This window comes from Cupressus sempervirens, chromosome 5, assembly GCF_028749045.1.
Source record: "Cupressus sempervirens isolate cs-2001-9-10 chromosome 5, ASM2874904v1, whole genome shotgun sequence".
In the NCBI taxonomy this organism is placed as follows: Eukaryota; Viridiplantae; Streptophyta; class Pinopsida; order Cupressales; family Cupressaceae; genus Cupressus; species Cupressus sempervirens.
The window spans coordinates 952,026,850-952,042,501 of record NC_143122.1 but is presented as its reverse complement, the minus strand read 5'-3'; the positions used below and the strand labels follow the sequence as shown (position 1 = coordinate 952,042,501).

Genomic DNA, 15,652 nt, shown 5'->3' with positions numbered 1-15,652 from the left:
GATAAAAGGGGCTTTTAGATCCATCATTAACACACCAATATCCACTTTGGAATAATTTTGTAATAAACTATAGTATATGTCGTAATTTTTAAGAATGAAAATACTCCCATTGATATCATCATCCCTTGTTAAGATTCAAAAGGCAGCACTGGGCCACTTGAGCAACATTGTGAACTTCAATATCACACATGATGTTACATGCACTTTCACTCTCAACGAGAGTTTGCATTTCAATCAAAACGGCCACCAGTCATTTCCATAACAATTTTCCAATCATCTCTGTTTCTTTGTTCCTTTCACAATATGCATGTTGAGCTCTAGTTTTCACCATTTTCTAAAGGATAGGTCATTCACCAGATATCACACTTTCCAACTCTCACCCCACCATTGATTATTGATTAACAACATCAATAATCAAATTGGAATCATCTTCCACCAAGATCCTAAACTTTCCCATTAATGTCATAATTTTGATGCCCGAGAGGAGGCCCAAAACTTTTTCCATAATAGAGGAATTGCTGCAAAAATTGCCAACATAAGAAAGGATGAACTTTCTATTTCCTTCTCTAACTATCCCAACTCCTGCATCCACCCACGTCTTTACTATCCCATCAAAATTGAGCTTGAGCCAACCACTTGGGAGGATGCCAAAAAGTATTTTTGTGGGCTAGTTATTCTGATATATCAAATTAAATAGCAACAATAACATTCTATCATGCAATCATTACCTGAAAATTCCAAGGGTAGGGTGGGCATGAGGGATTCTTCCATTTAACAATAACAAAATTTTGTGTGTGTCTCCTTAATAGTAATTATTAGAACACCATCACCAGTCATCTCTACATCCCAAAAGATTTCATTAATTTCTTCGATCTAAACATTACAAAAGATATGTGAGGGTACCATCTTCCAGAGAAGCTAGGTAGTGGGTGGGTAGAAGCGACCTCCCAAACAACCATAAATTGATGAATTGATTCAAGTGGATCTCAAAAACCTCCAAAATTCTTACCACTAAAAATATCCCAAAAATGATTTCAATTTATAGAGCACAATGAAACATTCCTAAAACAACTTGAAGCATGTCAAAAGGAGTCTATTTTCTCTAGATATGCTTGGTCAAAGCTTTAGTCAAATAGGTGTACCAAAGGTTAACCAAAAATGTGCAATTTTGACTGCCCCAAAATTTGTCAAAATGGATCTCAAATTGAAGAGCTCCCCAAGGGCTTTCCAATGCATTTTGAATGGATGAAATTTGAATTCATATGCAAAAGATATAGCTATTCAAAGTTGTATGGTCAAAGGAGACCTTGGTGGACCAATGTTGACATAAGCAAGCCAATCAAAAAAGTCATCTATTAAAAAATTAACACATGAAAAGCTCATCATGACATGGCATTTTGAGATAGTCAAGATTGTGACATGGCAAAGCACTCTTGGTCAAGTCAAAGTGGGGCATGTGTCACTTTTTGAGAAAATAAGTTGTTTCCATGTGGTACCTTCTACTATTGGTGGATGGAAATGTTATTTGTAAGGTTTTAACCTCAAAACTCCTTTCTCCAAGGACCCATCTTCTACCATTTAACCATTCTCATTTCCATGCTAGTTGGTGGCTACAATATTGTTTTGTCATTATATTTATTATGGATAAGAAAAAATCAAGATGAGATAAAAATGACTCCATCACAACTGATGGGATTTGATCCTCCTACCAATCCATCTATAAACATCAAGATTTTCATTGCATCATGCAATGTGTTTTCTATTTTGGTTCCATCAGTTTGTTATTATATGAGATTAATCTTTGTGGATATGCAAATGAAATAGCATATTGTGAAGGCTCAAGTATATTTTGAGGGAATGTTCATTTGTAATCCCTATTTTTGTGAAAAAAAAAAAATGTTTAGGGATTATTTTTCTGTGGCAAAATAGAAAAATGCTTATTTCATTGTAAAAAAATATGGCTATTTTATTATATAAAAGGGGATATATTTCTTTGTAAATAGGCAATTAGCCTAGAAGGAGACTTGGAGAAAATTATTTTGTATTCTAATTTTATGTAAAACCTCTTAGACTATCTATTTTCTCTTAGCAAGGGGTTTGGAGTGAGAGTTATTAAGAGTCAGTCGTCTCTTGTGAGGAAATTGGAGAGATAAAAAATTAGTGGCTTCTTTGTGAAAATTTCCATAACTTTCAAGTTGATTCTAAAGGCTTGATGCCTATGTATCCTTGTGTGGGATATAGTTGCAAATTTACTGCTTAGCATTGTAAAAGGTGACAAAAGGACTTGACAGGTTGCTAATGAGTTCTTGTCATCACAATGTGGAGGTGCAAAATAAATTGTAACTCCATGGAAGATCTTGGTGATTTAATAATTTTTCATTATAGTAATGGAATAGATCTTGCAAGTTTGCAAATCCAGAGATGTAGCCAGAGTCTGGTGACCTTCAAAATCAAATCATTTGTCTCTCATTCTCTTTGATGTATGGTTTTTCTACTTAGTTATTTTTAGCATTTCTATGTATTATTTTCTTAGTTCACAAGAAATGTTAGTTAGGGTTTTTCAATTAAATATGCATCCTTATGAATCTTAAAATTGTAAGTGATTCATAAGAATGAGTTTATAGATCAAGTTTGGTATCAAAGATAGTCTTACAAGTTACAAGTTGTTAGATACTTAGAGAAAATTCATAAAAAGTGAGGCAAGATTTCTTCAAATAAGGAAAATTAGTTTCCTTTTATCTTTGATGAAGAATTTTATAAGAGATTCATGGAGATTAATGCCAAAGTTAATGAGATTTATGAGGAATAGAAGTCTGAAAAAGAAGGTTTCTTTTAGGAAGCTAAAGATTTAGACTAGGTGAAATCTCCTCATTCTTCTTATTCTCTTCCTACTTCTCTTGTCAATTCATAGAAACAATCTCAAATTGTTAGATTGAGGTTGTCAACCAAGATGGGAAACAAAGGAAAGGACTATGGAATTCATGAACAAAGCATGGTTGAACTTGTGAAGGTGATAAATAGACATCTTAATGTAAGATTGGAGCTTGGTGAAGCAGAATGCTCCCATGCAGTATATGCTAATAGTTCTCTGGATAAGGAACCATCTCAAGTAGATTCTATGAGAGACAATTAAACATCATCTTCAAGTAGCAGCAACACATGCTAGATGTCCAAGAGAAGAGAGAACATAGATTCTTCTTGGCATGCATGCACCAAGGGTGACCATGAAAGGCATGAAAATCCTGGTAATTCCAATGTTTCATTTGATTATAAAAATATTGGAAATACATAAAGTTTATGGTTTAGAAAACCATGTACATTTTGTGGGTTGAATAACCAAAGTGTTACCAAGTGTTGGAAAAGAATGGCTTTGTACAAGAAGGTCAAGTCAAAAAGTAAAGAGATAGTGCATCAAGACCCATCTCAAAATAAATAGAAAGAGAAGGGAAAGAAGGTTGGATGTTGAAAACACATTGCTCTTATTGAAAACAAGGTGGACATAGAATACCTCATTGTTGGAATCTTCATCCAGACCTTCGTACAAATAAGGACAAGAATAAGATTGCAGTTGGTTCTACGTTGGTGAATGCTGGGAATATGAAGAGGCTCATTTATGTGAGAAAAAATTCTTCACTCTGTTTTGTAAGGGCAAAAAAATTAGGAGATTTGAAGAATGAAAATAATGTAGTTTCTTGTATGCGTAGCTATGATGTGCTTTAGGAATCATCAATGCGAAAACATGTAGACTTGTTATGGAAACCTATTAATAGGATCAAGAGTATTGTTAGCTTATTGTCATTATCATCTTTGAATTTTTTGAGTGATGCTAATATGTTGTACATGGATAACAGATGGGGTAATGAATACAAAAAGATGTCGGAAGTGCAAACGAGTAGCAATGTAATTGCAATTTTCATAATTATTGTATTTTTTTGGTGAAGCAAGTGCAAAAATGAGGTGTATAGATACTGGACAATTGGGAAGGAGTTTCTCTCACTTAGTGTCTAATTAAGAACCTTTTGGAGGTTTAAAAGTCCCTTTAGTGGGTAGGAATGATCCAAGTGGATCTCAAAGACCTTAAAAATTTAATCCACTTAGAATATCCCAAAAATAGTATCAATGTATTGAACACGGAAAAACATTCTTGTCACAACTTGAAGAATTTCAATGGGATACTTTTTTTACCTAGATATGATTCATCAAAGGTTTGGTCTGATAAGTGCACTAAAGGTTGACCAAAAATGTGCAAATTTGACTATCTCAAAATTGGTCCAAATGAGTCTCAAATTGAAGAGCTCATCGAGAGCTTTCCAACACATTTTGATCTGATAAAATCCAAGTTCATATGAAAATGATATGGCTAGTCAAAGTTTCATGGTCAAAGGAGGACTAGGAGGACCAATGTTGACTTTAGCATGATGTTAGCAGCCCAATAAGAAAATTCATCCAATCAAAAATTAACAAGTGGAAAGATCATGATAACAAATGGCATTTTCAGATGGTCAAGATAGTGACATGGGAAAGCATTGTTTATCATCCTACCAAACCACCACTTAACCCTGAGATTATCATTGTGCCATGCAATGTGTTTGCTATTTTTGTGGCACGAGTTTATTATTATATGGGATAAATATCTATGGATTTGCTAATGAGATAGAATATTGTAGAGGCTCAAGGATATTTTGAGGGAATTTTCATTTGTAATCCCCATTTTTATAACCAAAAATATGTTTAGGGAATATTTTTCTATGGTAAACTAAAAAAATGGTTATTTGATTTTAAACAAAATATCACTATGTTCTTGTATAAAAGGGGAGATATTTCTTTCTAAATGCACAATTAGCTTGGAAGGAGACTTGGAGAAAATTCTTCTATATTTTCATTCTTTGTAAAAACTCTTGGAGAGACTATTTTCTCTTAGTAAAGGGTTTGGAGTGAGAGTTATTGAGAGATTTTTGAACTAAGTGGTCTCTTGTGAGAAAAATAGAGAGATAAAAAATTAGTGACTTCTTTATGTGAATTTTCATGACTTTCAAGTCGATTGTAAAGGCTTGATGCTTATGTATCCTTATGTGGGATAGAGTTGCAAATTTATTGCTTAGAATTGTAAAAAGAAATTGAAGGACTAGGTAGGATGGTAACAAGTTATTGTCATCATAGTGTGCAAGAGGGAAATAAATTGTAACTCCATAGAATACCTTGATGATGTAAGAGTTTTGCATCATAATAATGACATTGATCTTGCAATTTTGTATATTCATAGACATAGCCAAAGTGTGGTGAACTCTAAAATCAAATCCTCTATCTCTTGTTCTCTTTGATGTATGGTTTATCTACTTAGTTATTTTATGCATTTCAAAGTATTATTTTCTTAGTTCACAACTAACGTCAGTTATGATCTTTATATTAAATATGTATCCTAATGAATATTTAAAATGTAAGTGATTCATGACAAGGAGTTTACAAATCATGAATGCTTTTCTAAAAGAACTAATGGAGTTGGAACATTTTCAATAGTGATACCCTAATTAGAGACAAAAATTGGCAAGAGACTAAGAGATTATGTATTTATTCCTCTATCTATTTACAGAGAATACATCTATTAGGGAATCTGAACCCTATCTTTCTAATATTATCCACTATTAGAATTATCTCATTAATAGTGGTCCACCTGAAGAACTTGATTTTGGGAGTAATTAACTTACTAGATCCAAACCCTATTCTAGTAGAGCACTATGGTCTCTGAGTCAACCCAGTGAGGGTAAGAGATTTGACCAAGAAATCACCCAATTGGTTTTTGTTCCATATTAGTTTGTTCTATCTAAGAAGGTACATCACAGATCCTAAAGAGGCTAACAAGCTCCTATAATTTCTTAATTAACATCCAAACATGGGGAGGTCTCTCCAATTGAGGGTAATGAGTTTCCATTTATGAGAAGGGTTTATATAGTCAAATGACCAAATGTGTAGATTTTAATTGTATTAGTTTGTTCTTGATCATTTTTAATACCAATTACAATTATATAAAATAATATGACTTCATGAAGATCCTATAATTATGGCAATAAAAATTACAACAAAATAATACAATTGACAATGAGCTAGATGAGACTAACAACTAATTGGAACTTATTGAAAGCTAGCTGGATATGAGGAACACATCTATAACTACTTATTTAGTCAAACAAAAACTTTATGACACATACAATTGAATTGAACTTATGTTTCCTAAGACACAGAAACAAGTTTCCACATATGCAAAAATCACTTACGATTTATTTACTACTTTTGAAACATTAACTCCAACACAATGTTCATAACATTATTTATATCATTCAAAAATTGGCTATCAGAGTACTAATACGTTAAAGGTACTTCATAATAAATGCATTGAAACTTTGGAGGATTCCATTCTTAAATTGCATGATAAAATGAAAATCATTGTATTAGTAAGTCATGCTATGATGAAGAATATCTTTGAATGCCTTAAACATTTGAATCATTTGGCTAAGCCTACTCAAGGACTCTCCAAAATCATGTATAGTTCCCTTATTGCTAGTATCAAGGGTAAATAAAAGAAATGCTTGGGACTAAAGACTTAGGTTGGACTCTCTCTAGACTTGGTACAATGTTTTATAGTTGAGACATGGGTATGAATATCCTCGATATCATTGTCAATAAGATTTGAAATATTAATAAGATTTCATTTTAAAATATGGAAACAAAATGAAATATTTTTTAGTTTGGATAAGGTTATTGTTTTTTTTGCTAGTTGTTGTCCATATTCTAAGTTGATTGGAAATTTAAAAAGCTATATTTTAATGTCCATCAAAACATATCTACCTTTAATCAAAAATAATCCTAAGAATAATTAAACAATAATTACAATTACACAATTACACAATAATTGTGTTATGACTAAATAAATCTTATGTTTCTAATTACATATTTTTGTTTGATGGATAGTCCCTTCCTTATATTAAAAAAATACAATAAAGTTACATATTCACAAAAAAAAGGGGGGCTGGGTTAAACAAGATTGCCCCATGAGTTCAAATGGCCTAAAGTTGGATATCAACTATTCATCAAAAAAAACTTTAAAAAACATAAAAAGCCTTAGGCTACCAGCACAATGCTAGCCAAGGGAGGAGGATCCTTATCATTAGATCCCCACCCAAGGGTGGGGTGTGTAGATGGCTCAAGGGGAGCCCACCCATCATCAACAGTAGCATTATCTTCTTCTTTTCCTCCCTCAGGCCTGGGAGGATAATTGGCTAAGTCTAGGAGAGGAAACACCCTCTTGGGGTCTGAGTGCACAGAGGGCCATCCAGTATTAGGAGCAACAAGAGGAGCCATTGGGGAGCACCTTGAGCTAGACTTCTGAGGAGGCGAGGCAGAGTGAAGTTGACCATTAGAGCCTCCATAGGAGTGGTGCTAACTAAAAGCACCACCATTGGGAGAGCAGTGCAGCTGAGAGCGAGGCATGTGTGAGTGGTCAGCAGAATTGCTACATCCTTGATGACAACCACAAGGAGGGGTACGATCATCAGAGGCCAAATTCAGTAGAACACGAGCTACTATATAGGAGGCATTTCCCCAATGTGCCAATAGCTCCTATAGGTGAGCCAACTCCAAAGGCACTTTATCTATTTTTACTTGATTCTGCAACATTACATTGTTATAAATTCATGCTTTAGCATACATAGTAACTTTAATGTCAAGTGTGTTATTAGCATAGATAAGTTCTGCATTGCAATCTTTCCAAATGGTAAATAAAATCTCCATTTTGAAAGCATGTCATATCCGGGAGTACTTGAAGGGAATCTGAGTGTTGCCACCCAAAACAACCATATGCCAAGAGAAAGGTTCTGGGTAGAAGGGGCAAAACAGATCTTGGATCCATCACCAATAAAATTGAGCCCATCAAAAAAACAAAAAAATGTGCAAAAAATTCTCAAGTTGACCATAGAAAGGGCAATGGGGTTCAAGAACTCCTAGGTGCTATAGCTGGGGACCCAAAGGAAAGCCCTAGAAAGGAATACACCAAGCAAAATGCACAATCTTAGGCTCAGTAATGGTTTGCCACATAGTGGAGAACCTATGACTCCAAGTATGGTGAGAAGATTGTAAATTCCATCATTGGTTGAGAACTTCAACCATGGGCAGGTGAGGAACCTGCCATCGGTAGCCTGACTTAGGTTTGTAGCTGGTTACTAGGGTGTCTGGATACCACTTCTAGTCTTTCCACTAAGGGCAGGAGGATTGAATGCCAGCTTTATGTAACAAATTTGGAGGCACCGCAGAAGGTAGAAGATCAAAAGACTCACGATCTAGATGAGTGAGCTAGAATTGCACTTTCATGTCCTCCCACAATTGTAAGCTCATAATAACTCTAGAGAAAAGATCTTTAGGGGTTCTTATGTTGCGTTTAAAAAAATGTAGAGCACTAGCCCCATGTACTTTAGCTAGGGGAACACCTTGGATAGAAAATAATAGTGACCACTAGAGATTGTGTTGGTTCATGGAGAGCCCATCTTTGAACCCATAACCAACCTAGTGAAGCGAAGGCATAACTGCTTCCCAAGCTTTTCAAATACTCTTGGCAACAAAAGTGCCATGAATCTAGATAGGTTCAGTGGTCACAAGAAGGGACTAAAAACCAAATCCCTTCCAAGTTGGCTGGTGAACCGAAAATCCTGAAGAAATATAATGTTGCAACAAAATCTTCCAAGCTTCATTGCCAAAAAGGGCTCGGATAACCCATTTGGAAAAAAAGAGCAATACATTACTTTTGGGTAGACAACAAACCTGGGCCACCAGGTTTATTGGGAAGACAACAAAAATCCCAAGAAACTCTATGAAAGCCCTAGTTAGAAGCATCTAAAGCCCAGAGGAAATCATGTAATAGGTGCTCAAGTTTGAGATAAGAGGCCTTTAAAGGAGCCCAACAGGAGGATTAGTACACATGGGTAGCAGCCAACACTTTGGAACAATTCTAGAATTTTCCCACAAGGGAGAGAGGTTTGGTGATCCAATATTCTAGCTTCTTCTCTATTCGTGCAAGAACCACATTCTAGAGCTCAATGACAAAAGCTTGGGACTAGCTGCCATTGATGGAGATGCAAGCAGAGGCATCCCCAAAAAGCATCTAGACTGACTACAAAAAAGTAGGGGCAAACCCTAGCACCTAAAGCATTGCAAGAATGAAAGGCCACTATATCAAGTCATAAGCTTTGGTGAAATCAATCTTGAAAAAGATGGCATGTTGCTTGGAGTGTCAAGCCCATTCCATCCCTTCCCACACAACAATTATATTTTCCAAGATATAACAGGATTTGATAAAAATTTCTTGTTCAGGGAAAATAATCCGAGGAAGAAGATAGATTTTAAGAGAGAGAGCCTTGACAATGATCTTATAAGAGACATTCGACAAGGTGATGGGCCTCCAATTGCATATATCTTCGAGGTCTCCCACCTTAGGTATGAATTTGATATTCCCCTTATTAATAATATTGCCTAAAGAGCGGGAATTGTAGGCTTTAAGGTAAACCCTATATAGGTCTGGTCCAATCTCTTCCCAAAAGGCTTTGTAAAATTCACAAGGGAAACCATCACAACTAGAGACCTTATCATCTTCCATGGAGAAAACAACGTCCTTGACATCCACTAATGTGAGCTTCTTCTCATAGAATGCATATTGTTCTAGAGTGAGTCTTTTAGGAGTGACATCCAAAGAAGCCTGCAAGGCTTGATTTCGCACTTTTGAAGGGGCCTGCGCTGTGAAAACATTTTCATAGCGGTGAATGAAAGCTTGGAGAATGTTAGGAAGCTCACAGAAGGAGTGTTGACCCTCTTTAATGCGTTTGATCCCCACCATAGAATGGAAAGCCCTTAACACATTAAAAAATTCTTTGGAAGCTTGATCTTCAACCTCTAACTAGTGTAGGTAGGCTTTGAGTTGAGCTCCTCAGGCAATATAATTGTTTGCAACCTACTTCTAGTGGTAGAGGTTGGCAAGGCGAACCCAGAGATTCATGTCAAATGGATTCATGGCTAGAGCCTCAGTGGCTATACAAAGATCTTTTGTAGTGGCTTCAGAGGATCTCTTGTGGTAAGTAGCCAACTTTCTCCAATAAATGTGAAGAAACCTCACAGTATAGGTAATGGCATCATTCCACCATTGAATCCACCTAGAGGTTGAATGGGGCCTAGGTTTAAGATTCCAAGTTTGTAAAATATGAGAGGCGGTGGGTGGATGTGATAGCACAAAGGTATCAAGGTGAAACTGAGTTTTACAATTTCAAGGAGGGGTGGAATGCCAGCTAATGGATAAGTAAATGGGAAAATGGTCTGAAAGAGTCACATCAGGGAGTGGAGTGACAGGTAGCATACTCATGTGAGAAAAGGAAAAAAGGACTAAGTAGAAATCATAGCAGGGTCCAACCTTTTAAGAACCCTGTCAAATCCCTCTCGAAAGTTGGACCAAGTGTACCAGATGCCATTAGGCTAGCGGTGGTGAAAATTGGGATAAAAAAGACCCATCTTGTTCTACATGTAAAAACAGGCTTCTTGGTGTCTAGTTGACCATAAAAAAGGCAAAAGGCCCACTTTAACAATAGCTAGATCAACCATATTGAAATATCTACAAAATATTTAGGTGGCAGGAGACAAATAATCAACTAGCCACCTCCACAAGTGTGAGCACTCAACTGCATCATTAGGGGCATAGACATTGACAATGCCAAAAGAATGATTTTGAAAAGACAACAAAATCTAAGAAAATCTTTGCATCGGGTCAAAACCATGGGAAATAACAAAAGGAAAAATTCAAAGGGAGAGGAGAATGACTGCACCACCTCGACCAGCTTCATGCTAAGAAGCAAAACTAACACCATCTAGCCATATAACATGGTATGTTGAGTTGAGAAGAAACCTAGAGACTTTGACTTCCTGCAAGTAGAGTACATCAATATTGCCAAGGCTATAGTTGGTATCACGAACAAAATATTTTCTAGGGAGGTTTGTTAGCCCCCGCACATTCCATGAGAGAAAATTCATTATAAACTAGCTTGCATATTCCCCTCATCCCCAAGAGAGGAAAAGTTGTTATGCAGGAAAGAAAAGGATTCAAACAAGGGGTCACCCAAAGAGATGGCTCTTCATTTATCCCCATTGATAGAAACTACATTCTAGCCTTTAGGGTTGTGAGAGTGATGGAGAGAATGAAAGGAAATCATAGAAGCTGCTTGAGGCATACAAACCCAAGCAGCTTGGACCTCTGACTATTCTGTCCCTTGCGATGCAGGGTTTGAAATAGGAAGTGCCACAACCATGGGAACCTTAGGTTTTGTGGGAACAAGATGAGCCACACTAGAACTAGGATGGTTGGGTTCTTTGTGAGAAATAGGGCTCAGTTTAGTAGCACCCTTGCCTTTCTTGACAATCGTCGTCCATTAATCTTTTTTAATGGCTAGAGCTGACTTGGTTTCCTAGATCAAAGAGTGATTGCTCTCAAGAAGAGGATATGTTGGAAATAGAGATGGAGTAACTAAGAGGGGAGGGGTGAATCAGTTACCACAAAAATAAATCCTCAGATCCTTGGATGTCTTAAAATAAAGTTGTTGCTAACACTCGATAACCACACAAATAAATGTTGAAACTTGATAGATGATCTGTTAACTTATTATACATTTAAAGTGGTTAACATGCATGCATAAAGAAATAATCATGAACACAAGAGACACTAGATTTAACGTGGAAACCCAATTTGGGAAAAACCACCAAGTAACTAGTTACCAATTTTCACTCTTCTAAAGTGAGCCCTATTAGGAGCCAACCCTGTTAAAGGTTACAAAACACACTGTTAGGTGTGACCCTGTTAGAGGATTTAATCACCTTATTAGAAGTGGCCTTGTCAGAGGTCTTTAAAACAATTCAACTGAATTGTCACCTTATTAGAGGATTTACAAAATGGCTGTCAAACCAACTCTGTTAAGAGGTTCTGAATCACTATTACAATGATTAGAAAGCAACAATGAAGTGATCTGAAATATATGCAACTTATCTTTGCTGAATACAGATCTTTGTTCTGCTTCACTAGATCCTTACTAATCGAACACAACTTTGCAGCTTCATAAGGATATCTAATCGTTCCTCAATATTCACTCATATATCTGCTCATTCATACATTCACACTCTTATGCATCCACACTCTTACATCTTATGAATTCACAACTTGACCTTTCATATATATCTTTCAGATTGTCAAGCCAGCTCAATTACAAGTTACAACAATTGAAAAGCACTAAATCAGTCGACTCCACAAGACAATTAAACTTAATTCTTTAGAACAATAAAAAATTTTACTGCCTGACCCAGCTTGGTGACCATTGCTCCAGAATGGTATCCCCAGTGTTAACCAAGTAAAGCTTGGTAAATATTGCAAACCTTGCAACTTTCTTTGGAGACCGAGTTAACTCAGTAAACATTGACCTTCTTTCATTTACCGAGTGAGCTCGGTAAAAGCTAACCTTCCTTCGCTTATCGAGTGAGCTCGGTAAAAGCTAACTTTCTCTTTGATGACCGAGTGAACTTGGTAGACATTGAACTCGGTAAACATTGACTTTCCCTTTGTTAACCTTGGGAGCTCGGTTAACATTAACTTTCTGCTACAAGATCCTTTGATGCCCGAGTGAGCTCGGTAAGAGCTAACTTACTGTGTAATGTTCACGAACGTTTGGTAGACACTATAAATTGCTTTGTCGACTGTCTGAGCTCGGTAGACTCTGTCTGATGGCTGATATGAAATTTGTGTAACATCAAAGACAATACACAATTAACAATTGTATCCAACAAGATAATCATTTATCTTATGGCTAGCAGATTGACAGCGAAAACAAGTATTCGAGAGATTCGAGTAAAGCACCTTTTGGGTAAAGGTGGTAGGACCAATATGAATTTCCATAGATTCTTTAAGGTCCCTAGAGAGGTTGACCTCAACACAAACTCTCCACTAAGGGTGGACATTGAAAAATTTGTCTGGTTCCACACAAATCACTTTGCCCATAGTTTGGTCAATTTTTGGGAGGAAAGACCAACAAGGGATGGGCATCCTAGGGAACTCTACCCAAACTAGAACCCTAAGTTTGTGGTCATCCAAGATGCAAAAGTCTCAAGACCATCTCTAAAAAATAATGAGAGACAAGTGAACTGTCCATGACCCATGGTTGAAAATGCTCTTGGCCTGGGAGGGGTTACCAAAATGAAACATAAAAAAAGGTCCTTAGTGAGGCTTTGAATCCCTTCAAGGTGAATCCCCTGGGGGTCTAGGCCTTGGTGACCCATTCACACAACGTGCTTTCAGATAGAGTGTGACCCACAAAATACCCAATAAGGGTTTGGTTTTCTAGCCATTGACAAGTAGATTCAAAAGAAACTATATTCAAAACTAGGTTGGAAGAGGAATTACCTTGTGAAATACCTTGGGCACAAATTTGCATGGGCATTTTCTTGGCAAGGCCATTCTCACATGCAACAACTCTAGAACCAACAACAACTGTTGGGCTGGAGACGGCCGAGGCCATTATATCCTAAAAGAAATTCTTGCACTAAATGTGGAATGACAAGAGGTGTGGCATAAAGTGTTCAGACGCAAACCGTACAAACCCTAGCAGAGAACATTTCACACAGCAATCAATTCTCAGTTTTCCAATTAAGTGGTAAGTACATATTTTCAATAGAAATATGTGATGAGAAATAGCTAAAGATAATGAAGAATTACCTATTGTATGCTTACATATTGTTGTTTGATTTTAAAGCAATGCGTATTTGTTGACATATAAACATAAACAGAATTAAGACCGGCTATATATCATGGTTTTTCAAAAGTTATAAAATTTTATACAAGAAAAATGGTTTTCGTAACCGAATAGCCAAGTATCCACGCTTGGTCATGGACTGTACCCGTACAATGCAAATCAGAAATTCATGTTTTCTACTCGCTTATATGTGGGCCAAACCGACTTTTCTAGATTGTTCTGCACCATTGTGGTTTACCTTAAATTTCAGTGCTTTGTTTTATTATTATGATTGAGAATAACAGCCTACAACAAGCAATGCGATGAAGGCTTCCACACCCGTACTTTAGTATTGAAGCAATTGGAATACATAAGACGACCAATACGACGAAGGCTAATTGAGCTGCTTATGAACTACATATCGAACATTTAAAATATCCAACATTAAAACGAATATTTTGACACACTGGTATCGAATCTCGAATAGGTCGCATTTTATTATCCCGACGAAAAAGTGATAAATAGAAAGAATCACAAAGTATATCACGCTGGTTGCCAGCTGTTACATTTTTATGCGCTAAACGTCTACATTTGTGTTTAACTAATTTTTATTTATTTTTGGAATACTATAATGAATGACATATTATGAAATAGAGAAGAGGACTCGAGGGTGGCGGCCATACGTCAGGTACAGCATTATATGGGACGAAATAGCCGATTATTATGTCGTGTATGTCAACCTCTATAAATGCAACGCGAAGCAGAGGAATTGTCCAAGGGAAGAACCATTGCCCAGACGTCACTTAAAGCATTATATGTAATGAAACAGCCGATTATTATGTCGTGTATGTTGACCTCTATAGATACAAGCTAGCACAGCAGTAGAATCGCCCACAAGAAGATCAACTATTTATTAATCCAATCAATCTATTGTTGCCCAATGCATTGTTTCAATGGCTGCTGCAGGGTGCATGCTCTTTATTTTTCTTTTACTTTTCGTTTCCTTGTCTTCTTCAACATCCTACAACCCTATTGATAAATGCTGGAGAAGAGATGCAAACTGGGCACAGAACAGAATGAAACTAGCAGATTGTAGTTTGGGCTTTGGAAGTGCAGCCAAGGGAGGCAAAGGAGGAGAGATGTACACAGTCACCAGTCCAAATGACAATGCTGTGAATCCACAACCCGGGACTCTCAGATACGGAGTTACACGTGACGGTCCTCTGTGGATAGTTTTCGGCAGTGATATGAAGATAAAGCTTGAGACGCCCCTGTTTTTGGCCAGCCACAAGACTATCGATGCAAGGGGCTCAAATGTCCACATCAGCAATGGGCCTTGCATAGGTCTCTTCAATGTCAGCAACATTATCATCCACGGATTAAACATCCACGACTGTAAGCCAAGTGATTCTGGCAACGTTCTCCGCTCACAATCCATGAGGCCGCATGAGATGCTAGATACTCAAGATGGAGATGCAATTTCAGTCATTTCTTCACGAGACGTTTGGATCGATCATAACGACCTCTCCAGCTGCGCAGACGGACTTGTAGATGTCACCGTTGCCTCCACTGCAATTACCGTTTCTAACAATCGCTTCACTTCCCATGATAAGGTAACTATTAAGAGACAAAATTATTCCGTACTGTTGACTGTTTTTATCTTTACTGTGCATGGAAACACTACAGGTTATGCTCCTTGGACACAGCGATGACTACACAGCTGATAAAGACATGAAGGTGACAGTGGCGTTCAACCACTTTGGGCCTGGCCTCGTCGAACGTATGCCAAGGTAAACACAATTCGACCGGAAATCCTTACATATTGTCCTCGTTTAACCTAATCATGTCGTTGGTGA

The 15,652-nt window shown here is 36.9% G+C and overlaps 1 pseudogene; it reads left to right on the top strand.

The window, feature by feature from the left end:
• The first annotated feature begins 14,749 nt into the window (after positions 1–14,749).
• Positions 14,750–15,652, top strand: part of LOC149559117 (pectate lyase 1 pseudogene) — a 1,277-nt pseudogene continuing 374 nt past the window's right edge.